The following is an 11,293-nucleotide window of genomic DNA, read 5'->3' as shown; positions in this document are numbered from 1 at the left end:
TCTCCTCGTCTCTATTATTAAAGATCTTAGAAGGCCAGGTTAATGAAAAATAGACACAGGTCGACAAATCCCTCAAAAGGACTTCAAAGTTTTTGGCATATGTCAGGGGCTGACTGGGGTATAAAATGGGTGTTTAGAAGGAAGGGTTCTCTCTGGGAAGCTGTGGCGTAAGGTGGTAAACTTCTGTAAGGTCTCCATGAGGCAGGAGAGGAACAGAGGTGGGTTTTTGTCAGGATTTTGAGTGAGTTCATTAAGTTTGTCATAGTTGACCGCTGTATAGGCAGCTTTTTTGAGTCCGGCAATGAGACAGATGATCATATGGCTATGGAGCTGGCGCCCTGGAAAATTAACTTGCTAGTCCCATCTCAGGTCAGTCCAAGGGACCAGGTAGGTGCCAACTGGGTGGGCTGCCATGTCCTGTCTCTGGAGGGCATCGGCATGGTCCTGAGCTGCTAGCCAGACATGCTCCTTCTCCTCTGGGGTGAGAGAGGATGACATAGATGCCAGGTCAGGTCAGTGGAAAAAGACCCAAGACGCCTCCCAATCTGTGCGAGGTCAGACATGAAAAATGGGATGTGTACCCACACAATACCCTCAGCCACCTCTCAGAGGTAAGGGGGTCGAGAGGGTGGAGGAAGAGGTGGAGTTCATAGATGTGTGTGTGGGAGGGGGGGGGGTCGTCCAGGCAGAGGAGGGGCATAGAAGATGGGTTTGGGGGACGCAGAGAGGAACAGAGAATCGAGTGATTGGAAAGGTTGAAGGGAGGGTCTGAGGGACCTGACAGGTCGGGGAAGGACGGGTCAGAAGCCTCAGGGTGTAAAGGCCCAGGGTTGGCAGAAGGGGGCTTTGAGTGGAGAAGTAGGATTTGATAAGTAGAGCAAGTTTGACTGAGAGAAGGACGATTACAGAGTGTAAAGAAGGCCTGGACGTAGGGAATCTCTGACCATTTCCCATTGTGGTGACAGAAATTAATTCCCAGAGAATGTTAAAATCTTACGTGCCATCCTCAGGCCGGTATAAGTCATTTACTGGTAGATTGTGGACAAGGTGCTTGGCCAGACCTCTGTGGAAAGGCTGAGCAAGTTAAGATTCCTGAGGAGACATCCCAGTGTGCTTTTTTTTGGGGGGGTGGGGCAGGAGCGGAGAGGATTTGGGGCCTAGTGCTAGGTCTTTTGTCTGAGGTGTCAAGTCAGAAATCTGGAAGGGTGATCCAGTTGTCACTTACCAGAGGTGAAATGAGCCGGTGTTGAGTCAGCAGTAGGAAAGAGAGGTCCCGGATCCTGCATCCACCTTGGCTGGTTCAGGACGTCCTTTGAGGGAGGGAAGCCTAATCGAGGCCAGAGATCCTATAACCCGAGTCGGATTCCGAGGTAAGCGCAGGTCAAGCTGCTGCTGCTGCCTACTACTCTCCGAATAGCAAACTCGGGGTCACCAGAGGAGGAACGCACGAGGCTGAAAGGGGTAAAGAATTAGGAATTCATTCAGTCATCTGGAAAACCAAATGGGCTGAGCCTCAAAATGGCACCAGCAGCCAGGGACAGGGAGTCAGAGATTATAAAGGACTGTGGGTGGAGAATTATCTGGGTGAGTCCGGATTCTAGAAAGGCCCAGAGAGGAAGGACAATGGAAAGGAAATGTGGGTCCTAAAGTGGTCTAAAGGTCAGTCCCCAGGGGGAGGGGATGTTGATGCAATTATTTGATCAGGCCTAACAGCTACAAAGTGCTAGGATCGTTTGACTTGCAATAGCAACAAAACAATAAAATATTGAATGGAGTCTACGGCCATACCACCCTGCAATAGCAACAAAACAATAAAATATTGAATGGAAACAAAGAGGAGTATCCTAAGTCCGATAAATAAGTGAGTGACAATCACTTCTGAAGTTTCCTAAAAGGAAGAAATTTAATGTGACGCTATCCATTCGCAGCTCAGGGAAGCTGACCTGTGTCATGGTAAGACATGAGGTTCTTCAGAACCATTCAAGGAAGACAGTGGGAAATGAGCTAAGCATTTGGGTCATGCAAACACCTGGGTTCTTTCCATTATATCACCATCACCAGGGAAATGTTCAGAGATGCAAGAGCACCCACAGAGGCATTTGTTAAGGAAGCATTCCTTAGAAAGAAGGCACACAACAGTTTAGATTCTACATTATCCTTAAAAAGGCCACCAAAATCTCTCTAATAGTCTTGTCACAAACAAAACCCCTAAAGTTATGGGCTACAAATTTCTCTGTAAAACTGTATCTTTTCTGTTCATGTAAGAGTGATGAGTATTTCTAAATTATTTTTGACAGCCCACGTTATATCTTTACTCCAAATTTCACAAAGGGCAGCTTATTTCCATCATCATTACACTAATTGCCATGCCCTTACTTTCATCAGGCAACCCATTTCTAACAATCATTACGTTAATTGAGATATGGATAGTTTAAAGTGCTTGTACAAACCTCTGGCCTTTCTTATTAAAGGGTGGCTGACCTCCTGTGGGGTGTGAAATTCTGATTAGGGTAGAGCGCCCCTGAAAAGTAGTTTAACCCATCACACATGTTTAACATCATAATGTCTATACTGAAGTTATTATAAAGTAAATTAGAGACATCAAGGCAGAAGGCCAGCAGGATAAAAGTTTGAGAAATATAAATGATATGCGTATGAACACAGAGGTTATCTTTGGGATCTATGTCAGCAAATATTTTAATATTTCAAATTCTACTTTCCAAGCTGAAAAAACAGGTCTTCACATTTGTATTCATGTTTTTTTGTTTGTTTGTTTTTTCCATTGTTAAAAGAGATTAACTCTGGATTCTAATCCCAAAAGGCAAAAAATGATACCTGTGGTTTATTTTGGAAGTTCCATGGAAATTCCAGGTCCTGCCCAAGTTATTTGCTTTTCTTTGTGCTATATAGGAAATCTTAAAAACAAGTAGAACTTACGTAGGCATCTTTCCAGGAGCATTAGATTCTAATATGCAAAATCCAGAGCCCTTGATTCAAATGCCATCTTTGCCACTGACTAGTTGTCACTCAACCCTTTGGAGCTTCCTTTTCCTCTTAAAGTGAGAGATGAGATTGTTCTCCAAAGAGTGGAAATTAGATCTCTGGCACCTAGGGAGGATTAACCACCATTCCCTGAAGTTGGGAGGGGCGGCCAGAAGTAGTGTTGGGAAACACAGCTTTAACCTAAGTGAAAGGCTTTCTTAATTGCAGTTCTCTTCAAAGCTATTAATATGCTAATGGCTGTGACCTCCTAGAAAGCCAAAGATTTCAAATGTTTTACTTCCTGAAAGATTAGTGTGGCCTGCCCTCCTCCTTTTGAATTCTAAGAGTTGTTATTTGTTTTAACATTTTAACACATTTTGTACTGCTCAGGAGTGTTCTCTGTTTTCGTTTTTTTCATGCCCATGGAAAAAGGAGCGAATCTAGATACTTAGGTAAATTTTGTTTGGTCTCTCTTCATAGAGGAAAATGTTTTACGCAGTACCATACGTTTAAAAAGTACTAGGAACTTTAATTGTTTTTGTAAATAAAAATGTTATAATTATTGAAAAACAACACCTAAAGTGCATTATGATGATTTAAATAACGTGCAGTTTGCCCCAAAACGTGCGGTCCCTGGCGTATGTCTTAGAGATTTCTATGCAGTACGCCATGTGTTAAGTTATTAAAGACTGAAACTTTTTTTTTATTGGATACCCTTTGTTGCTGTGCCCTAATCACATGCATGGTTTGCCTCTGGGTAACCCAGAAGTGGGAGTCTAGTAAGCAATTTTTCCTAAAATCTGGACCCCTTTTCACATGGCACCAGGTAAGGCTAATCTGTCAGGAATGACATGGGGCGATATTACATTACTAGATAATCTCTAAGACTTCTTCCTGCTCTAAAAGTCTAGAATTCTAAGTTATGTTTTGCGACTTCCTAATCTAGTCACTCTACTTTTCCTTATTTGCGTGTGTGTATTGGGAGTTGGGGGCAAGTTGGAGGATGAGAGGGTTCAAAATGACTGTGGTCTTAAATTCAAACTCCTCGTCTTCCAACACTCACACTAACCTTAGGGGAGGCCCTTATCTCAACCCCAGTACTGCATTGTCTCTTTATGCTGCCATTCTTCTCTGGCTGGCTGAACACCAATTCCCTACATATTGTAAGTATATTAATGATGTGTAAATGATATCCTTGATTACCATGCTTACATGGCCTTTAAGCATGTGAGTGATAATACTTTTCATACCCATTTACAAGAATCTCTCTTTTTAAGTTGCAATCACTTTTCTTTCTAAAGCAATCTCACTGTTCAACTTAAAGCATTCTCTTTTTATAATGATCACAGCCTTTAGAAAACTTGTTTTTATGGGTATCAGAACAAGCCATAATTATTATTTCAAATATGCACTTTCACACTTTACCTGGGACAGAGAAGGTACTAATAAAAGCAGCACTTCCCCCCTTCAAACTTCAGCTAGCAGCCATGAAAACGTAAAGCACAATTATTTATTTCTCCTCATTTGTTTTCAGGTAGCAATGAGATTACTTGAAGGATCGAGTAAGTGATGGGAGAAGGCTATTAGAAGCATTTGGGTGCAGGAAGCCGGTCCATCCTTGCTGCTTGACACAGTCCCTGCAGGGAAGAAACATCTGCACAGCTTATGTTTCAAGGGACCTGGCGTATATGGCATATGTTTGCTCCCCCTCTTAGAGATATGTGTTTTAAACAGGACCACCTCCCCGAGAGAGGATTTTTCCCTGGAGTAAGGATTAATAGGACTAAGGAAGAGAATAAATCTGCAAAACCCCTTAACTAAGTGCCAGGCGGGTAATCACTTTAACTACGAACTATCACACTTAAGCTACATAATCTTTACTTAGGATAATCTCCTTCAGTTATTTCCTTGTAGCTTGATAGAACAATAGAGTAACCTTGGAATGGAGATAAGGAACACCCTAACCTTTGGAATAGAATGGATAGGATTAAAATCAACTGGTATGAATACAGATGTAACAAGACAGTAAACACCAGAATTTGGCTGGAGATCCTGGCTACAGTACCTGGCTATGCTGATGAACTGAATGCTGTCTCCGTGTCATTCCTTCTTCGCTGACTCCGTCCACACCTTTGGGAACACCTGGACCTGTTTGGGCAGGCAATTTTGTCGACGCCAGGGAGGTGCGCAGACCTGTGGAGGGGAGCTGGAGAGCCATCCAAGGGTGTGTGGACTTCAGCTGCTGAGTTTCTCACTCCAGATCTCGAAATGCATCGTGATTCCTGTCCATTGGATTGTAAGGTTTATGTGGGAAATCTTGGGAACAACGGTAACAAGACAGAAGTGGAACGGGCTTTTGGCTATTATGGGCCACTCAGAAGTGTGTGGGTTGCTAGAAACCCTCCCGGCTTTGCTTTTGTGGAGTTTGAAGATCCCTGAGATGCAGCCGATGCTGTCCGAGAGCTAGATGGGAGAACCCTGTGTGGCTGCCGAGTAAGAGTAGAACTGTCCGATGGTGAAAAGAGAAGTCGAAATCGAGGCTGGCTTTCCGATTGGAGTCCTTGTCGCTCTCGAAATGATTATCGGCGAAGGAGTCCTCCACCTCGCCGCAGATCTCCAAGACGGAGAAGCTTCTCTCGTAGCCGGACCAGGTCCCTTTCCAGAGATAGGAGGAGAGAGGGATCACTATCTCAGGAGAGAAATGATAAGCCGTCTCGATCCTTCTCTAGGTCTCAGGAGCCGATCTAGATCAAATGAAACGAAATAGAAGACCAGTTTCCAAGATGTACAGGAAATAACTTCCTTTGACAGGAGTCTGTACAGAAAATTTGAGACTTAAGCATGGTGCATTTAAAAAGAATTTTTTAATGCTGTCATTTGTAATGTTTTGTGAGAATCCGTTGAATAAAGTTTTGATTACAAAAAAAAAAAATTCCTTTGTAAGGCCACCTGCCCCAAACAATGGGAAGCAGGGCCACATCACAGAGGCCGTGAACAGAGCGCTGAGAGCGAGGACGGCTGGGTCGGAGGTCTGGGACCCGGGCCCTGCGCCCGCAGTAGCTTCGAGGGTACTGTGTTCTCACCCAAGGGTGATGCGGGGCGGGAAGTGCGATGCTGGCGAGGCCTCTGTCCCACCGCGTCCTTTCTCCCCGTCTGTCCTCTCAGGGGCAGGGCAGCAGCTTTCCAGCGATGAATGGGTCTCTGGAGGTCTCACATGTTATTTTGAAGCATCAGGCGCTATGTCTGTGTTTCTTTTCTTCTTGTTAGTCCTCCACTGAGGATATTTTTTCCATTGAATTCTAGAGAGAGTGGAAGGGAGGGAGGAGGAAGAGAGAGATAGGGAGAGAAACATTGATGTGAGAGAGACATTGATTGGCTGCTTCCCACACCTGCCCCAACTGGGGCTGGGGACTGAACCCACAGCAGATGCGGACCTGGGCCGATTGCTAGTCTGCTGACACCCATTGGGAGCCCACAGTTCAGACGATTAGGCTGATTCTGGCTGCATTTGAAATACAAGATTTTTTTTAAACCCCGAACTCAAAATCCGGGACCTTTGAGGGGAATGCTGGTTCGTTTTTCCCAATGACTGACCTCAGAGTGTTTGATTACAAAGCCTTGTATCCCCTGTCGTCATCGCCCCCCCACCCCACCCCACCCCGGGGAAGGGCAGCGCTCGGGCCGACGGGAGGGTAGAATCCGAGGCTGGATTTGATTAGAAACTGCAATTACACAATCTCTAAACCCAAACACCATAAAACAATCTCCGGGAGCAACATTAAAATCAATACCATGGACTCCCGGGCCTAAATAGATTTCATAAAGTGCTCGAGAAGACGATTCAGAACATTATTATGAAGGCACGTGAGCACCAGAGCTTTCAAGACGCACCATCTATATTTCCTCCAGCGGACACCTGACATCACTCCCCAAAACAGCGCCCTCAAAGGCTGACCCTGCAAGAGCATCGGAACCGACCCACGGACATCACCCGAGCCCCACCGGTCTGACCTGACAGAGAGGCCCTGCCGCCTGCGAGGGCTCGAGTCCTCTGTGTCCGTCCGTCCGTCCTCCCGGGGACAGCAGGCACCACCCTGACCCACGCTAGCTCAGCGGTTTGGAACTGAATCTCCTCCCTTCCCGCGTACATGAGGGCATTACTGAGGCTCCCTCACTCAGCCAGGGTGGGACTAGGGACACCGCGGAGCTGGGGAGCCGGCTCTCGAGGATCACGTGCTGGCCAGCCTGAGGCAGGGACCACAGCTCACCTGCTGCACAGGTGCCCACGGCGCCTGCTGTGATGCTGTCGCCCAGGGATGCTGGGTGGGGTGGGGCTGGAGCAGGAGCTGGTGGGCCCCAGCGCCCTGTGCGACCCAGGGGAAGGCACGCACAGGCGGGGCGCACACCGGCCCACAGGATGCCAGTGCCTCCTGATGCCCGGCCTCTTCGGATGTAGATGGCACGGAGGATGACCTCTGCCGCACAGGGTCACCCTGAGCAGGCGCGCCACGGCCTCCAGCACCAGGGAAAGCGGAAGCTGCTCTGTTACCCGCCAGGGCTCTGGACCGCGCTTCACTACCGAGCAGGACAGACAGCAGATGTTGTGAAGACGGTTTCCATGCAAAACAAGAACTTGGAAGTGATTTCGTGGCTGCACCTACGGAAACAATTTGAAGACCTGCTTACCGCAAGATGCCAATCCCAGGTTAAGAGGATGAGGCAAAGCTACAAAAATGCTAAAAAAGAACCTGCAAAGCACTAAGGGAAGAGGCCTTCACCTACATACAGGTGACTTCCAGATACTTTAAAGATTCTTCTTTTATCAGCACACTCCCGATATTATTTAGCAAAATTCTAACCTGTGGGTGGAAAGCTAAGAGTAAAAGTCAACCCACTACAAGCTCAACCCTGCAATACAGATGGAGCAGCAGCAAAAGACATTTGGGCTGGGCTAGGCAAAGTGGCATATAGTAAAAGTGGCATTTGTCTAGGCATTAAACACCTATTATGTGCACACCACTCTGCCAGATTTCTAGAAAGTATAAAGTAAAAAATAAAATATCGTCCCTGAGCCCTAGCTGGTTTAGCTCAATGGATAGAGCGTCAGCCTGTGGACTGAAGGGTTCCAGGTTCGATTATGGCCAAGGGCACATGCCTGGGTTGCAGGCTCAATCCCTAGTAGGGGGCATGCAGGAGGCAGCCAATCAATGATTCTCTGTTCCAGGTTCGATTATGGCCAAGGGCACATGCCTGGGTTGCAGGCTCAATCCCTAGTAGGGGGCATGCAGGAGGCACATATATATATATGTGTATATATATATATATATAGATATATATATATATATATATATATGTATATATATCTGCCCTCAAGAATTTGAAATCTTCCCCCACTGACTTCACTGGCTAGACCTTCCAGACAAAAAATTAACAAGGAAACAGTGACTCTAAATTACACACTGGATCAGATGGACTTAATTGACATTAATAGAACATTTCACCCCAAAGCTGCAGAATGTACATTTGTCTCAAGTGCACATGGGTCATTCTCAAAGACAGACCACATGTTAGGATACAAAACAAGTCTATAAATTCAAGAAGATTGAAATCATATCAAGAATCTTCTCAGATCACAATAGAAAGAAATTAGAAATCAACTACAGTAAAAACATATGGAGGCTAAATAGCATGATATTAAACAATGAACAGGTTACCAATGAGATCAAGAAAGAAAGAAAAAACTTCCTGGAAACAAATGAAAATGAACACACAACAATCAAAGCCTAGGGACACAGCAAAAGCCCTGAGAGGGATGTTTATAGCACTACAGGCCTATCTCAAAAAACAAAGATTAATAATAAGCTATTTAACCCTACAACTTACAGGTATAGAAATAGAACAAGAAAAGCCCAGAATAAGTAGAAGGAAGGAAATAATAAAGATTAGAGCAGAAATAAATAACAGACAAAAAAAAAAAAAAAGTACAAAAGATTAAACCAAGAGCTGGTTCTTTGAAAAGATAAACAAGATTGATGAACCTTTAGCCAGACTCATCAAGAAGCAAAGAAAGAGCCCTAACTGGTTTGGCTCAGTGGCTAGAGTGTCGGCCTGTGGACTGAAGGGTCCCAGGTTCGATTCCGGTCAAGGGCATATACCTTGGTTGCGGGCACATCCTCAGTAGGGAGTGTGCAGGAGGCAGCTGAATTGATGTTTCTCTCTCATCAATGTTTCTAACTCTCTATCCCTCTCCCTTTCTCTCTGTAAAAAATCAATAAAATATATTTTTTAAAAAAAGAAACAAAGAAAGAGGACCAAAATAATTAAAATTAGAAACAAAAGTGAAGTAACAACTGACATTACATATATACAAAGGAACAACTATATGCCAACAAGCTGGGCAATGTGGGTGAAATGTACAAATTCCTAGAAAAATACAATCTTCCAAAACCAAATTGGGAAGAATTAGAAAACACGAATAGACCAATAACAATTGAGAAAACTGAAGCAGTAATCAAAAAACTCCCAGCTAATAAAAGGCCTTGTGCAGACAGTTTCACATGGGAGTTTAACCAAACATTCAAAGAACTACTAACATCTGCCCTCCTCAAACTATTCCAAGAGGAAGGAATACTTCCAAGCTCTTTTTATGAGGCTAGCTTTCACTTAATTCCAAAACCAGCTAAAGACACTACAAAGAAAGAACTACAGGCCGATATCCCTGATGAACATAGATGCTACAATCTTCAACAAAATATGAGCAAACTGAATCCAGCAATATAGTAAAAAGATCGTAGACCATAACCAAATATGATTTATACCAGGGATGCAAGGCTGGTACAATATTCACCAGTCAATAAACATGATACATCACACAAACAAATGAAAGACAAAAATCACATGATCATATCAATCGGTGCAGAAAAAGCACTCGACAAAATCTAACACCTATTTTTGATAAAAACTCTCAGTAAAGTGGGAATAGAGATCATACCTCAACATACTAAAGTCCATATATGACAAACTTACAGCCAACTTCATACTCAATAGGCAAACACTATGACCATTTTCCCTAAGAACAGAAACAAGACAGGGATGTCCATTTCAACACTCCTGTTAGACATAGTTCTGGAAGTCCTGGCCATAGTGATCAGACAAGAAATAAAAGGCATCCAAATTGGAAAAGCGGAAGTAAAACTGTCATTATTCACAGATTACATGATATTGTACATAGAAAAACCTAGACTCCACCAAAAAAAACTAAAGGAATTCAGCAATGTAGCAGGATACAAAATTAACATCCAGAAATCTATGGCTTTTTTATACACCAATAAATTCTCAGAAAGAGAAACTAAACAAATACAATTTACCTTAGAAACAACAACAACAAAAATTAAGAAACCTAGGAACAAACTTAACCAAGGAGGTAAAATATTTGTATTCTGAAAACTACAGGATGTTGAAAAAGAGATAGAGGAAGATATAGATATAAACATGTAGAAGAATATACTGTGTTCATGGATTAGTAGAATTAAAATGTCCATACTACCCAAAGCAATCTATAGATTCAATGCAATCCCTATTAAATTACCAAGGCATATTTCACAGATCTAAAAAAACAACAACAAAAAAACTCCAAATTTTTATATGGAACCAAAAAAGACCCTGAATAGCCATAGCAATCTTAAGAAGCACATTGGACAGATACATGCAAAAAAATGAAACTAGATCACCAACTTACACCATACACAAAATAAATTCAAAATGGATAAAAGACTTAAATGTAAGATGTGAAACCATAAAAATCCTAGAAGAAACCATACACAGCAAAATCTCAGACATCTCTTGTTTACCAATACATCTCCTCGGGCAAAGGAAACTAAGGAGAAAATAAACAAATGGGAATACATCAAAATAAAAGCTTCTGCACAGCAAAAGAAACCAACAAAATGAAAAGAGAGCCCAATGTATGGGAGAACACATTTGGCAATGATACATCTAATAAAGGGTTAATATCCAAAATATATAAGGAACTCATACAACTGAACAAAAGGAAAACAATCCAATTAAAAAATGGGCAAATGACTTAGACAATTCTCCAAAGTGGACATACAGATGGCCAAGAGAAAGAAAAATGCTCAAAGTCACTGATCATCAGAGAGATGCAAATTAAAACAACAATGAGGTATCACCTCACACCTGTCAGAATGGCTACAATCAACAAATGACAGGTGCTGGCAAGGGTATGGAGAGAAGGAAACACTAGTATATTGCTGGTGGGAATGCAGACTGGTACAGCCACTGTGAAAAACAG

At 43.3% G+C, this 11,293-nt stretch overlaps 1 protein-coding gene and 1 pseudogene across 6 annotated transcripts in view; both read left to right on the top strand.

The window, feature by feature from the left end:
• RBMS3 (RNA binding motif single stranded interacting protein 3) overlaps positions 1-11,293 on the top strand; it is a 606,121-nt gene that overhangs the window by 586,357 nt on the left and 8,471 nt on the right. The window lies entirely within an intron of this gene.
• LOC102431758 lies at positions 5,210-5,749 on the top strand (annotated as a pseudogene).

This window comes from Myotis lucifugus, unplaced genomic scaffold (assembly GCF_000147115.1).
Source record: "Myotis lucifugus unplaced genomic scaffold, Myoluc2.0 scaffold_39, whole genome shotgun sequence".
NCBI classification, from domain to species: Eukaryota; Metazoa; Chordata; class Mammalia; order Chiroptera; family Vespertilionidae; genus Myotis; species Myotis lucifugus.
This window is presented reverse-complemented; position numbering and strand designations above follow the sequence as displayed.